Source organism: Pristiophorus japonicus, unplaced genomic scaffold, assembly GCF_044704955.1.
Source record: "Pristiophorus japonicus isolate sPriJap1 unplaced genomic scaffold, sPriJap1.hap1 HAP1_SCAFFOLD_99, whole genome shotgun sequence".
Lineage (NCBI taxonomy): Eukaryota > Metazoa > Chordata > Chondrichthyes > Pristiophoridae > Pristiophorus > Pristiophorus japonicus.
In genome coordinates this window covers 1495131-1507872 of record NW_027254919.1, presented here as the reverse complement: position 1 = coordinate 1507872, position 12742 = coordinate 1495131, and the positions used below count along the sequence as shown (strand labels likewise).

The window sequence follows — 12742 nt, the reverse complement described above, 5'->3', positions numbered from 1 at the left end:
AGGTGAAACTGACGCTGTGAATGCAAAAAGGACAATCCAAAGTGTAATGTTGGAATTGATTTGGCAGATTTTGAGAAAGCTTTCAAATGTTTTGGCATAGTTGGTTCCATGGTGTAATGGTGAGCACTCTGGACTCTGAGTCCAGCGATCCGAGTTCAAATCTCGGTGGAACCTGAATGTTTGTTGTCCCAGCTGCTGAAAATTTGGACCAAGCATGTAGAAGGCTGCTGTTCGGCAGTTTTGTTGCCTTTGTCATTGATGCTTGATCTGCAAGTCGAGTTTTCAAATCCTGTGTTCAACCGGCAGTCAGCTGTTCCAATCAGCAGAGTAGAAATTAGTTTGCTGTTTAATGCTGCCTTTGCCTGCACAATGTGTGCTGAGATTATCTGTGCAATATGCACTCCGCAGCATGAATAAACGCAATGCCTTTTGAAATGCATGGATTGCACTCAACAAAACGTTGCATTTTCTTTTCATGCCAAGCATTTTGCATGAATGCATTGCAATGCCAACGCACGTTTTACCTGCCAAGACTGAAGTACAGTCTGTGCTGAACAGTGTGAAACAGAAACAGATATTATGAGAAGCCATTGCCTCAACGGCATCTGTGTGAATTGCTCTGCATCGATAATTAACAGACCGTAAAGAGGTGAAACTGACGCTGTGAATGCAAAAAGGACAATCCAAAGTGTAATGTTGGAATTGATTTGGCAGATTTTGAGAAAGCTTTCAAATGTTTTGGCATAGTTGGTTCCATGGTGTAATGGTGAGCACTCTGGACTCTGAATCCAGCGATCCGAGTTCAAATCTCGGTGAAACCTGAATGTTTGTTGTCCCAGCTGCTGAAAATTTGGACCAAGCATGTAGAAGGCTGCTGTTTGGCAGTTTTGTTGCCTTTGTCATTGATGCTTGATCTGCAAGTCGAGTTTTCAAATCGTGTGTTCAACCGGCAGTTAGCTGTTCCAATCAGCAGAGTAGAAATTAGTTTGCTGTTTAATGCTGCCTTTGCCTGCACAATGTGTGCTGAGATTATCTGTGCAATATGCACTCCGCAGCATGAATAAACGCAATGCCTTTTGAAATGCATGGATTGCACTCAACAAAACGTTGCATTTTCTTTTCATGCCAAGCATTTTGCATGAATGCATTGCAATGCTAACACACGTTTTACCTGGCAAGACTGAAGTACAATCTGTGCTGAACAGTTTGAAACAGAAACAGCTATTTGAGAACCCATAGCCTCAACGGCGTCTGTGTGATTTGCTCTGCATCGATAATTAACAGACCGTAAATAGGTGAAACTGACGCTGTGAATGCAAAAATATCAATCCAAAGTGTAATGTTGGAGTTGATTTTGTAGATTTTGAGGAATGTTTCAAATGGGCGACAGTAGTTGATTCCATGGTGAAATGGTGAGCACTCTGGACTCTAAACTCTAGCAATCCTGGTTCAAATCTCAGGGGAGCCTGAATGCTTGTTGTCCCAGCTGCTGGAAATTCAGGTCAAACAAGTAAAAAACTGCAGGTTTGCAGTTTTGTTGCCTTTGACATTGATGCTTGATCTGCAAGTCGAGTTTTCAAATCGTGTGTTCAACCGGCAGTTCCCTGTTCCAATCAGCAGAGGAAAAATTAGTTTGCTGTTTCATGCTGCATAATGTGTGCTGAGATTATCTGTGCAATAGGCATTCCTCAGGATGAATAAATGCAACGCCTTTTGAAATGCATGCAGTACATGGTTTGCACTCAACAAAACGTTGCATTTTCTTTTCATGCCAAGCATTATGCATGAATTCATTGCAATGCCAACGCACGTTTTACCTGGCAAGACTGAAGTACAATCTGTGCTGAACAGTGTGAAACAGAAACAGATATTATGAGAAGCCATTGCCTCAACGGCATCTGTGTGAATTGCTCTGCATCGATAATTAACAGACCATAAAGAGGTGAAACTGACGCTGTGAATGCAAAAAGGACAATCCAAAGTGTAATGTTGGAATTGATTTGGCAGATTTTGAGAAAGCTTTCAAATGTTTTGGCATAGTTGGTTCCATGGTGTAATGGTGAGCACTCTGGACTCTGAATCCAGCGATCCGAGTTCAAATCTCGGTGGAACCTGAATGTTTGTTGTCCCAGCTGCTGAAAATTTGGACCAAGCATGTAGAAGGCTGCTGTTTGGCAGTTTTGTTGCCTTTGTCATTGATGCTTGATCTGCAAGTCGAGTTTTCAAATCGTGTGTTCAACCGGCAATTACCTGTTCCAATCAGCAGAGTAGAAATTAGTTTACTGTTTAATGCTGCCTTTGCCTGCACAATGTGTGCTGAGATTATCTGTGCAATATGCACTCCGCAGGATGAATAAACGCAATGCCTTTTGAAATGCATGGATTGCACTCAACAAAACGTTGCATTTTCTTTTCATGCCAAGCATTTTGCATGAATGCATTGCAATGCTAACACACGTTTTACCTGGCAAGACTGAAGTACAATCTGTGCTGAACAGTTTGAAACAGAAACAGCTATTTGAGAACCCATAGCCTCAACGGCGTCTGTGTGATTTGCTCTGCATCGATAATTAACAGACCGTAAATAGGTGAAACTGACGCTGTGAATGCAAAAATATCAATCCAAAGTGTAATGTTGGAGTTGATTTTGTAGATTTTGAGGAATGTTTCAAATGGGCGACAGTAGTTGATTCCATGGTGAAATGGTGAGCACTCTGGACTCTAAACTCTAGCAATCCTGGTTCAAATCTCAGGGGAGCCTGAATGCTTGTTGTCCCAGCTGCTGGAAATTCAGGTCAAACAAGTAAAAAACTGCAGGTTTGCAGTTTTGTTGCCTTTGACATTGATGCTTGATCTGCAAGTCGAGTTTTCAAATCGTGTGTTCAACCGGCAGTTCCCTGTTCCAATCAGCAGAGGAAAAATTAGTTTGCTGTTTCATGCTGCATAATGTGTGCTGAGATTATCTGTGCAATAGGCATTCCTCAGGATGAATAAATGCAACGCCTTTTGAAATGCATGCAGTACATGGTTTGCACTCAACAAAACGTTGCATTTTCTTTTCATGCCAAGCATTATGCATGAATTCATTGCAATGCCAACGCACGTTTTACCTGGCAAGACTGAAGTACAATCTGTGCTGAACAGTGTGAAACAGAAACAGATATTATGAGAAGCCATTGCCTCAACGGCATCTGTGTGAATTGCTCTGCATCGATAATTAACAGACCGTAAAGAGGTGAAACTGACGCTGTGAATGCAAAAAGGACAATCCAAAGTGTAATGTTGGAATTGATTTGGCAGATTTTGAGAAAGCTTTCAAATGTTTTGGCATAGTTGGTTCCATGGTGTAATGGTGAGCACTCTGGACTCTGAGTCCAGCGATCCGAGTTCAAATCTCGGTGGAACCTGAATGTTTGTTGTCCCAGCTGCTGAAAATTTGGACCAAGCATGTAGAAGGCTGCTGTTCGGCAGTTTTGTTGCCTTTGTCATTGATGCTTGATCTGCAAGTCGAGTTTTCAAATCCTGTGTTCAACCGGCAGTCAGCTGTTCCAATCAGCAGAGTAGAAATTAGTTTGCTGTTTAATGCTGCCTTTGCCTGCACAATGTGTGCTGAGATTATCTGTGCAATATGCACTCCGCAGCATGAATAAACGCAATGCCTTTTGAAATGCATGGATTGCACTCAACAAAACGTTGCATTTTCTTTTCATGCCAAGCATTTTGCATGAATGCATTGCAATGCCAACGCACGTTTTACCTGCCAAGACTGAAGTACAGTCTGTGCTGAACAGTGTGAAACAGAAACAGATATTATGAGAAGCCATTGCCTCAACGGCATCTGTGTGAATTGCTCTGCATCGATAATTAACAGACCGTAAAGAGGTGAAACTGACGCTGTGAATGCAAAAAGGACAATCCAAAGTGTAATGTTGGAATTGATTTGGCAGATTTTGAGAAAGCTTTCAAATGTTTTGGCATAGTTGGTTCCATGGTGTAATGGTGAGCACTCTGGACTCTGAATCCAGCGATCCGAGTTCAAATCTCGGTGGAACCTGAATGTTTGTTGTCCCAGCTGCTGAAAATTTGGACCAAGCATGTAGAAGGCTGCTGTTTGGCAGTTTTGTTGCCTTTGTCATTGATGCTTGATCTGCAAGTCGAGTTTTCAAATCGTGTGTTCAACCGGCAGTTACCTGTTCCAATCAGCAGAGTAGAAATTAGTTTACTGTTTAATGCTGCCTTTGCCTGCACAATGTGTGCTGAGATTATCTGTGCAATATGCACTCCGCAGGATGAATAAACGCAATGCCTTTTGAAATGCATGGATTGCACTCAACAAAACGTTGCATTTTCTTTTCATGCCAAGCATTTTGCATGAATGCATTGCAATGCTAACACACGTTTTACCTGGCAAGACTGAAGTACAATCTGTGCTGAACAGTTTGAAACAGAAACAGCTATTTGAGAACCCATAGCCTCAACGGCATCTGTGTGAATTGCTCTGCATCGATAATTAACAGACCGCAAATCGGTGAAACTGACGCTGTGAATGCAAAAAGGACAATCCAAAGTGTAATGTTGGAATTGATTTGGCAGATTTTGAGAAAGCTTTCAAATGTTTTGGCATAGTTGGTTCCATGGTGTAATGGTGAGCACTCTGGACTCTGAGTCCAGCAATCCGAGTTCAAATCTCGGTGGAACCTGAATGTTTGTTGTCCCAGCTGCTGAAAATTTGGACCAAGCATGTAGAAGGCTGCTGTTTGGCAGTTTTGTTGCCTTTGTCATTGATGCTTGATCTGCAAGTCGAGTTTTCAAATCCTGTGTTCAACCGGCAGTCACCTGTTCCAATCAGCAGAGTAGAAATTAGTTTGCTGTTTAATGCTGCCTTTGCCTGCACAATGTGTGCTGAGATTATCTGTGCAATATGCACTCCGCAGCATGAATAAACGCAATGCCTTTTGAAATGCATGGATTGCACTCAACAAAACGTTGCATTTTCTTTTCATGCCAAGCATTTTGCATGAATGCATTGCAATGCCAACGCACGTTTTACCTGCCAAGACTGAAGTACAATCTGTGCTGAACAGTGTGAAACAGAAACAGATATTATGAGAAGCCATTGCCTCAACGGCATCTGTGTGAATTGCTCTGCATCGATAATTAACAGACCGTAAAGAGGTGAAACTGACGCTGTGAATGCAAAAAGGACAATCCAAAGTGTAATGTTGGAATTGATTTGGCAGATTTTGAGAAAGCTTTCAAATGTTTTGGCATAGTTGGTTCCATGGTGTAATGGTGAGCACTCTGGACTCTGAGTCCAGCGATCCGAGTTCAAATCTCGGTGGAACCTGAATGTTTGTTGTCCCAGCTGCTGAAAATTTGGACCAAGCATGTAGAAGGCTGCTGTTTGGCAATTTTGTTGCCTTTGTCATTGATGCTTGATCTGCAAGTCGAGTTTTCAAATCGTGTGTTCAACCGGCAGTTAGCTGTTCCAATCAGCAGAGTAGAAATTAGTTTGCTGTTTAATGCTGCCTTTGCCTGCACAATGTGTGCTGAGATTATCTGTGCAATATGCACTCCGCAGGATGAATAAACGCAATGCCTTTTGAAATGCATGGATTGCACTCAACAAAACGTTGCATTTTCTTTTCATGCCAAGCATTTTGCATGAATGCATTGCAATGCTAACACACGTTTTACCTGGCAAGACTGAAGTACAATCTGTGCTGAACAGTTTGAAACAGAAACAGCTATTTGAGAACCCATAGCCTCAACGGCGTCTGTGTGATTTGCTCTGCATCGATAATTAACAGACCGTAAATAGGTGAAACTGACGCTGTGAATGCAAAAATATCAATCCAAAGTGTAATGTTGGAGTTGATTTTGTAGATTTTGAGGAATGTTTCAAATGGGCGACAGTAGTTGATTCCATGGTGAAATGGTGCGCACTCTGGACTCTAAACTCTAGCAATCCTGGTTCAAATCTCAGGGGAGCCTGAATGCTTGTTGTCCCAGCTGCTGGAAATTCAGGTCAAACAAGTAAAAAACTGCAGGTTTGCAGTTTTGTTGCCTTTGACATTGATGCTTGATCTGCAAGTCGAGTTTTCAAATCGTGTGTTCAACCGGCAGTTCCCTGTTCCAATCAGCAGAGGAAAAATTAGTTTGCTGTTTCATGCTGCATAATGTGTGCTGAGATTATCTGTGCAATAGGCATTCCTCAGGATGAATAAATGCAACGCCTTTTGAAATGCATGCAGTACATGGTTTGCACTCAACAAAACGTTGCATTTTCTTTTCATGCCAAGCATTATGCATGAATTCATTGCAATGCCAACGCACGTTTTACCTGGCAAGACTGAAGTACAATCTGTGCTGAACAGTGTGAAACAGAAACAGATATTATGAGAAGCCATTGCCTCAACGGCATCTGTGTGAATTGCTCTGCATCGATAATTAACAGACCGTAAAGAGGTGAAACTGACGCTGTGAATGCAAAAAGGACAATCCAAAGTGTAATGTTGGAATTGATTTGGCAGATTTTGTGAAAGCTTTCAAATGTTTTGGCATAGTTGGTTCCATGGTGTAATGGTGAGCACTCTGGACTCTGAATCCAGCGATCCGAGTTCAAATCTCGGTGGAACCTGAATGTTTGTTGTCCCAGCTGCTGAAAATTTGGACCAAGCATGTAGAAGGCTGCTGTTTGGCAGTTTTGTTGCCTTTGTCATTGATGCTTGATCTGCAAGTCGAGTTTTCAAATCGTGTGTTCAACCGGCAATTACCTGTTCCAATCAGCAGAGTAGAAATTAGTTTACTGTTTAATGCTGCCTTTGCCTGCACAATGTGTGCTGAGATTATCTGTGCAATATGCACTCCGCAGGATGAATAAACGCAATGCCTTTTGAAATGCATGGATTGCACTCAACAAAACGTTGCATTTTCTTTTCATGCCAAGCATTTTGCATGAATGCATTGCAATGCTAACACACGTTTTACCTGGCAAGACTGAAGTACAATCTGTGCTGAACAGTTTGAAACAGAAACAGCTATTTGAGAACCCATAGCCTCAACGGCGTCTGTGTGATTTGCTCTGCATCGATAATTAACAGACCGTAAATAGGTGAAACTGACGCTGTGAATGCAAAAATATCAATCCAAAGTGTAATGTTGGAGTTGATTTTGTAGATTTTGAGGAATGTTTCAAATGGGCGACAGTAGTTGATTCCATGGTGAAATGGTGAGCACTCTGGACTCTAAACTCTAGCAATCCTGGTTCAAATCTCAGGGGAGCCTGAATGCTTGTTGTCCCAGCTGCTGGAAATTCAGGTCAAACAAGTAAAAAACTGCAGGTTTGCAGTTTTGTTGCCTTTGACATTGATGCTTGATCTGCAAGTCGAGTTTTCAAATCGTGTGTTCAACCGGCAGTTCCCTGTTCCAATCAGCAGAGGAAAAATTAGTTTGCTGTTTCATGCTGCATAATGTGTGCTGAGATTATCTGTGCAATAGGCATTCCTCAGGATGAATAAATGCAACGCCTTTTGAAATGCATGCAGTACATGGTTTGCACTCAACAAAACGTTGCATTTTCTTTTCATGCCAAGCATTATGCATGAATTCATTGCAATGCCAACGCACGTTTTACCTGGCAAGACTGAAGTACAATCTGTGCTGAACAGTGTGAAACAGAAACAGATATTATGAGAAGCCATTGCCTCAACGGCATCTGTGTGAATTGCTCTGCATCGATAATTAACAGACCGTAAAGAGGTGAAACTGACGCTGTGAATGCAAAAAGGACAATCCAAAGTGTAATGTTGGAATTGATTTGGCAGATTTTGAGAAAGCTTTCAAATGTTTTGGCATAGTTGGTTCCATGGTGTAATGGTGAGCACTCTGGACTCTGAGTCCAGCGATCCGAGTTCAAATCTCGGTGGAACCTGAATGTTTGTTGTCCCAGCTGCTGAAAATTTGGACCAAGCATGTAGAAGGCTGCTGTTCGGCAGTTTTGTTGCCTTTGTCATTGATGCTTGATCTGCAAGTCGAGTTTTCAAATCCTGTGTTCAACCGGCAGTCAGCTGTTCCAATCAGCAGAGTAGAAATTAGTTTGCTGTTTAATGCTGCCTTTGCCTGCACAATGTGTGCTGAGATTATCTGTGCAATATGCACTCCGCAGCATGAATAAACGCAATGCCTTTTGAAATGCATGGATTGCACTCAACAAAACGTTGCATTTTCTTTTCATGCCAAGCATTTTGCATGAATGCATTGCAATGCCAACGCACGTTTTACCTGCCAAGACTGAAGTACAGTCTGTGCTGAACAGTGTGAAACAGAAACAGATATTATGAGAAGCCATTGCCTCAACGGCATCTGTGTGAATTGCTCTGCATCGATAATTAACAGACCGTAAAGAGGTGAAACTGACGCTGTGAATGCAAAAAGGACAATCCAAAGTGTAATGTTGGAATTGATTTGGCAGATTTTGAGAAAGCTTTCAAATGTTTTGGCATAGTTGGTTCCATGGTGTAATGGTGAGCACTCTGGACTCTGAATCCAGCGATCCGAGTTCAAATCTCGGTGAAACCTGAATGTTTGTTGTCCCAGCTGCTGAAAATTTGGACCAAGCATGTAGAAGGCTGCTGTTTGGCAGTTTTGTTGCCTTTGTCATTGATGCTTGATCTGCAAGTCGAGTTTTCAAATCGTGTGTTCAACCGGCAGTTAGCTGTTCCAATCAGCAGAGTAGAAATTAGTTTGCTGTTTAATGCTGCCTTTGCCTGCACAATGTGTGCTGAGATTATCTGTGCAATATGCACTCCGCAGCATGAATAAACGCAATGCCTTTTGAAATGCATGGATTGCACTCAACAAAACGTTGCATTTTCTTTTCATGCCAAGCATTTTGCATGAATGCATTGCAATGCTAACACACGTTTTACCTGGCAAGACTGAAGTACAATCTGTGCTGAACAGTTTGAAACAGAAACAGCTATTTGAGAACCCATAGCCTCAACGGCGTCTGTGTGATTTGCTCTGCATCGATAATTAACAGACCGTAAATAGGTGAAACTGACGCTGTGAATGCAAAAATATCAATCCAAAGTGTAATGTTGGAGTTGATTTTGTAGATTTTGAGGAATGTTTCAAATGGGCGACAGTAGTTGATTCCATGGTGAAATGGTGAGCACTCTGGACTCTAAACTCTAGCAATCCTGGTTCAAATCTCAGGGGAGCCTGAATGCTTGTTGTCCCAGCTGCTGGAAATTCAGGTCAAACAAGTAAAAAACTGCAGGTTTGCAGTTTTGTTGCCTTTGACATTGATGCTTGATCTGCAAGTCGAGTTTTCAAATCGTGTGTTCAACCGGCAGTTCCCTGTTCCAATCAGCAGAGGAAAAATTAGTTTGCTGTTTCATGCTGCATAATGTGTGCTGAGATTATCTGTGCAATAGGCATTCCTCAGGATGAATAAATGCAACGCCTTTTGAAATGCATGCAGTACATGGTTTGCACTCAACAAAACGTTGCATTTTCTTTTCATGCCAAGCATTATGCATGAATTCATTGCAATGCCAACGCACGTTTTACCTGGCAAGACTGAAGTACAATCTGTGCTGAACAGTGTGAAACAGAAACAGATATTATGAGAAGCCATTGCCTCAACGGCATCTGTGTGAATTGCTCTGCATCGATAATTAACAGACCATAAAGAGGTGAAACTGACGCTGTGAATGCAAAAAGGACAATCCAAAGTGTAATGTTGGAATTGATTTGGCAGATTTTGAGAAAGCTTTCAAATGTTTTGGCATAGTTGGTTCCATGGTGTAATGGTGAGCACTCTGGACTCTGAATCCAGCGATCCGAGTTCAAATCTCGGTGGAACCTGAATGTTTGTTGTCCCAGCTGCTGAAAATTTGGACCAAGCATGTAGAAGGCTGCTGTTTGGCAGTTTTGTTGCCTTTGTCATTGATGCTTGATCTGCAAGTCGAGTTTTCAAATCCTGTGTTCAACCGGCAGTCAGCTGTTCCAATCAGCAGAGTAGAAATTAGTTTGCTGTTTAATGCTGCCTTTGCCTGCACAATGTGTGCTGAGATTATCTGTGCAATATGCACTCCGCAGCATGAATAAACGCAATGCCTTTTGAAATGCATGGATTGCACTCAACAAAACGTTGCATTTTCTTTTCATGCCAAGCATTTTGCATGAATGCATTGCAATGCCAACGCACGTTTTACCTGCCAAGACTGAAGTACAATCTGTGCTGAACAGTGTGAAACAGAAACAGATATTATGAGAAGCCATTGCCTCAACGGCATCTGTGTGAATTGCTCTGCATCGATAATTAACAGACCGTAAAGAGGTGAAACTGACGCTGTGAATGCAAAAAGGACAATCCAAAGTGTAATGTTGGAATTGATTTGGCAGATTTTGAGAAAGCTTTCAAATGTTTTGGCATAGTTGGTTCCATGGTGTAATGGTGAGCACTCTGGACTCTGAATCCAGCGATCCGAGTTCAAATCTCGGTGAAACCTGAATGTTTGTTGTCCCAGCTGCTGAAAATTTGGACCAAGCATGTAGAAGGCTGCTGTTTGGCAGTTTTGTTGCCTTTGTCATTGATGCTTGATCTGCAAGTCGAGTTTTCAAATCGTGTGTTCAACCGGCAGTTAGCTGTTCCAATCAGCAGAGTAGAAATTAGTTTGCTGTTTAATGCTGCCTTTGCCTGCACAATGTGTGCTGAGATTATCTGTGCAATATGCACTCCGCAGCATGAATAAACGCAATGCCTTTTGAAATGCATGGATTGCACTCAACAAAACGTTGCATTTTCTTTTCATGCCAAGCATTTTGCATGAATGCATTGCAATGCTAACACACGTTTTACCTGGCAAGACTGAAGTACAATCTGTGCTGAACAGTTTGAAACAGAAACAGCTATTTGAGAACCCATAGCCTCAACGGCATCTGTGTGAATTGCTCTGCATCGATAATTAACAGACCGTAAATAGGTGAAACTGACGCTGTGAATGCAAAAATATCAATCCAAAGTGTAATGTTGGAGTTGATTTTGTAGATTTTGAGGAATGTTTCAAATGGGCGACCGTAGTTGATTCCATGGTGAAATGGTGAGCACTCTGGACTCTAAACTCTAGCAATCCTGGTTCAAATCTCAGGGGAGCCTGAATGCTTGTTGTCCCAGCTGCTGGAAATTCAGGTCAAACAAGTAAAAAACTGCAGGTTTGCAGTTTTGTTGCCTTTGACATTGATGCTTGATCTGCAAGTCGAGTTTTCAAATCGTGTGTTCAACCGGCAGTTCCCTGTTCCAATCAGCAGAGGAAAAATTAGTTTGCTGTTTCATGCTGCATAATGTGTGCTGAGATTATCTGTGCAATAGGCATTCCTCAGGATGAATAAATGCAACGCCTTTTGAAATGCATGCAGTACATGGTTTGCACTCAACAAAACGTTGCATTTTCTTTTCATGCCAAGCATTATGCATGAATGCATTGCAATGCCAACGCACGTTTTACCTGCCAAGACTGAAGTACAATCTGTGCTGAACAGTGTGAAACAGAAACAGATATTATGAGAAGCCATTGCCTCAACGGCATCTGTGTGAATTGCTCTGCATCGATAATTAACAGACCGCAAATCGGTGAAACTGACGCTGTGAATGCAAAAAGGACAATCCAAAGTGTAATGTTGGAATTGATTTGGCAGATTTTGAGAAAGCTTTCAAATGTTTTGGCATAGTTGGTTCCATGGTGTAATGGTGAGCACTCTGGACTCTGAATCCAGCGATCCGAGTTCAAATCTCGGTGGAACCTGAATGTTTGTTGTCCCAGCTGCTGAAAATTTGGACCAAGCATGTAGAAGGCTGCTGTTTGGCAGTTTTGTTGCCTTTGTCATTGATGCTTGATCTGCAAGTCGAGTTTTCAAATCGTGTGTTCAACCGGCAGTTACCTGTTCCAATCAGCAGAGTAGAAATTAGTTTACTGTTTAATGCTGCCTTTGCCTGCACAATGTGTGCTGAGATTATCTGTGCAATATGCACTCCGCAGGATGAATAAACGCAATGCCTTTTGAAATGCATGGATTGCACTCAACAAAACGTTGCATTTTCTTTTCATGCCAAGCATTTTGCATGAATGCATTGCAATGCTAACACACGTTTTACCTGGCAAGACTGAAGTACAATCTGTGCTGAACAGTTTGAAACAGAAACAGCTATTTGAGAACCCATAGCCTCAACGGCGTCTGTGTGATTTGCTCTGCATCGATAATTAACAGACCGTAAATAGGTGAAACTGACGCTGTGAATGCAAAAATATCAATCCAAAGTGTAATGTTGGAGTTGATTTTGTAGATTTTGAGGAATGTTTCAAATGGGCGACAGTAGTTGATTCCATGGTGAAATGGTGAGCACTCTGGACTCTAAACTCTAGCAATCCTGGTTCAAATCTCAGGGGAGCCTGAATGCTTGTTGTCCCAGCTGCTGGAAATTCAGGTCAAACAAGTAAAAAACTGCAGGTTTGCAGTTTTGTTGCCTTTGACATTGATGCTTGATCTGCAAGTCGAGTTTTCAAATCGTGTGTTCAACCGGCAGTTCCCTGTTCCAATCAGCAGAGGAAAAATTAGTTTGCTGTTTCATGCTGCATAATGTGTGCTGAGATTATCTGTGCAATAGGCATTCCTCAGGATGAATAAATGCAACGCCTTTTGAAATGCATGCAGTACATGGTTTGCACTCAACAAA

General features: G+C 41.9%; 13 non-coding genes across 13 annotated transcripts; all 13 read left to right on the top strand.

Moving 5' to 3' along the window:
- Nucleotides 1-102: 102 nt before the first annotated feature.
- Nucleotides 103-174, top strand: trnaq-cug (transfer RNA glutamine (anticodon CUG)). The gene has a single exon. It is a non-coding gene; the product is annotated as a tRNA-Gln (tRNA).
- A 575-nt stretch (nucleotides 175-749) lies between these two features.
- trnaq-cug (transfer RNA glutamine (anticodon CUG)) lies at nucleotides 750-821 on the top strand. Its single transcript has one exon. It is a non-coding gene; the product is annotated as a tRNA-Gln (tRNA).
- A 1221-nt stretch (nucleotides 822-2042) lies between these two features.
- Nucleotides 2043-2114, top strand: trnaq-cug (transfer RNA glutamine (anticodon CUG)). Its single transcript has one exon. It is a non-coding gene; the product is annotated as a tRNA-Gln (tRNA).
- Nucleotides 2115-3335: 1221 nt separating this feature from the next.
- trnaq-cug (transfer RNA glutamine (anticodon CUG)) lies at nucleotides 3336-3407 on the top strand. Its single transcript has one exon. It is a non-coding gene; the product is annotated as a tRNA-Gln (tRNA).
- Nucleotides 3408-3982: 575 nt separating this feature from the next.
- On the top strand, nucleotides 3983-4054 carry trnaq-cug (transfer RNA glutamine (anticodon CUG)). The gene has a single exon. It is a non-coding gene; the product is annotated as a tRNA-Gln (tRNA).
- A 574-nt stretch (nucleotides 4055-4628) lies between these two features.
- Nucleotides 4629-4700, top strand: trnaq-cug (transfer RNA glutamine (anticodon CUG)). Its single transcript has one exon. It is a non-coding gene; the product is annotated as a tRNA-Gln (tRNA).
- Nucleotides 4701-5275: 575 nt separating this feature from the next.
- On the top strand, nucleotides 5276-5347 carry trnaq-cug (transfer RNA glutamine (anticodon CUG)). Its single transcript has one exon. It is a non-coding gene; the product is annotated as a tRNA-Gln (tRNA).
- Nucleotides 5348-6568: 1221 nt separating this feature from the next.
- trnaq-cug (transfer RNA glutamine (anticodon CUG)) lies at nucleotides 6569-6640 on the top strand. The gene has a single exon. It is a non-coding gene; the product is annotated as a tRNA-Gln (tRNA).
- Nucleotides 6641-7861: 1221 nt separating this feature from the next.
- On the top strand, nucleotides 7862-7933 carry trnaq-cug (transfer RNA glutamine (anticodon CUG)). Its single transcript has one exon. It is a non-coding gene; the product is annotated as a tRNA-Gln (tRNA).
- Nucleotides 7934-8508: 575 nt separating this feature from the next.
- On the top strand, nucleotides 8509-8580 carry trnaq-cug (transfer RNA glutamine (anticodon CUG)). Its single transcript has one exon. It is a non-coding gene; the product is annotated as a tRNA-Gln (tRNA).
- Nucleotides 8581-9801: 1221 nt separating this feature from the next.
- Nucleotides 9802-9873, top strand: trnaq-cug (transfer RNA glutamine (anticodon CUG)). Its single transcript has one exon. It is a non-coding gene; the product is annotated as a tRNA-Gln (tRNA).
- A 575-nt stretch (nucleotides 9874-10448) lies between these two features.
- On the top strand, nucleotides 10449-10520 carry trnaq-cug (transfer RNA glutamine (anticodon CUG)). The gene has a single exon. It is a non-coding gene; the product is annotated as a tRNA-Gln (tRNA).
- Nucleotides 10521-11741: 1221 nt separating this feature from the next.
- On the top strand, nucleotides 11742-11813 carry trnaq-cug (transfer RNA glutamine (anticodon CUG)). Its single transcript has one exon. It is a non-coding gene; the product is annotated as a tRNA-Gln (tRNA).
- Nucleotides 11814-12742: the final 929 nt, after the last annotated feature.